Source organism: Lipotes vexillifer, unplaced genomic scaffold (genome assembly GCF_000442215.2).
Source record: "Lipotes vexillifer unplaced genomic scaffold, Lipotes_vexillifer_v1.1 scaffold104, whole genome shotgun sequence".
Lineage (NCBI taxonomy): Eukaryota > Metazoa > Chordata > Mammalia > Artiodactyla > Lipotidae > Lipotes > Lipotes vexillifer.
Window position 1 is genome coordinate 3,123,781 of NW_006789458.1, and position 969 is coordinate 3,124,749.

Here is a 969-nt window from a genome sequence, read left to right on the forward strand (position 1 = left end):
ATTATATTTTCCAAAGACAGTTGTAACAGTATCTCCCATCTCACATGCTCTTTTACAATATAGAGGTGGAGTCTATGTCACTACCCCTTAAATATGTGTAGGCTTAGGAATTCTAAACCAATAAACATATGACAGAAATGATGTGCAGTTCCTGAAACAAAGCCATAAAAGGGGATTCACAGAGAAATGTTCATAGCAGCATTATCAGCCAAAACCTGGAAGCAACCCAAATGTCCATCAGCTGCTGAATGGATAAATAAAATGTGTTTATGTTCATACAGTAGAATATTATTTGGCCATAAAAAGGAATGAAGTATCAATAACATGCTGAAGCATGGATGAATCTTGAAAACATACTAAGTAAAAGAAGCCAGACACAAGAGGCCACAGATTGTATGATTTCATTTATATGAAATGTCCAGAACAAGCACATCTATAGAGACAGAAAGTAGATTAGTAGTTGTCTGGGATGAGGGGATTTAGAGGAGGAACTAATGTGTATGGGGTTTCTTTGTTGTAGTGATGAAAATATTCTGGAATTAGACAGTGGTGATGATTGCACAAATGTGAACATACTAAAAACCACTACTGTGCACTTTAAAAGGTAGAATTTATGGTATGTGATAACAAAATTTAAAAAAATATACTATGAAGAGAAACTTTCAAAAAAAGAATGAAACATTTCTTCATGGTTTGCTAGGTTTAAAAAAAATGGGAGCAGTTTCTAAACTGTTCCCTAGGATGTTCACTTTTAGAACCCACAGCCAAAATAGTCTGGCTACCCTAAAGCCACCAGTATGAGGAAACCAGGCCACTTGGAGAAGCTGAGGCTTTTGAGAGCCCTGTAAGGTACCAGTTGAGAGCCAGCATTAACTGTCAGACACAGAAAGAAGGGAGCTTCCAGATTCCAGCCTCCAGCCAGAGTCACCCCCTGCCATGCCCCATGTACCATGGAGCAGTCATTCCTGC

The 969-nt window shown here is 38.4% G+C and overlaps 1 protein-coding gene across 4 annotated transcripts in view; it reads right to left on the reverse strand.

Moving 5' to 3' along the window:
• Positions 1 to 969, reverse strand: part of AKT3 (AKT serine/threonine kinase 3) — a 391,132-nt gene that overhangs the window by 110,035 nt on the left and 280,128 nt on the right. The window lies entirely within an intron of this gene.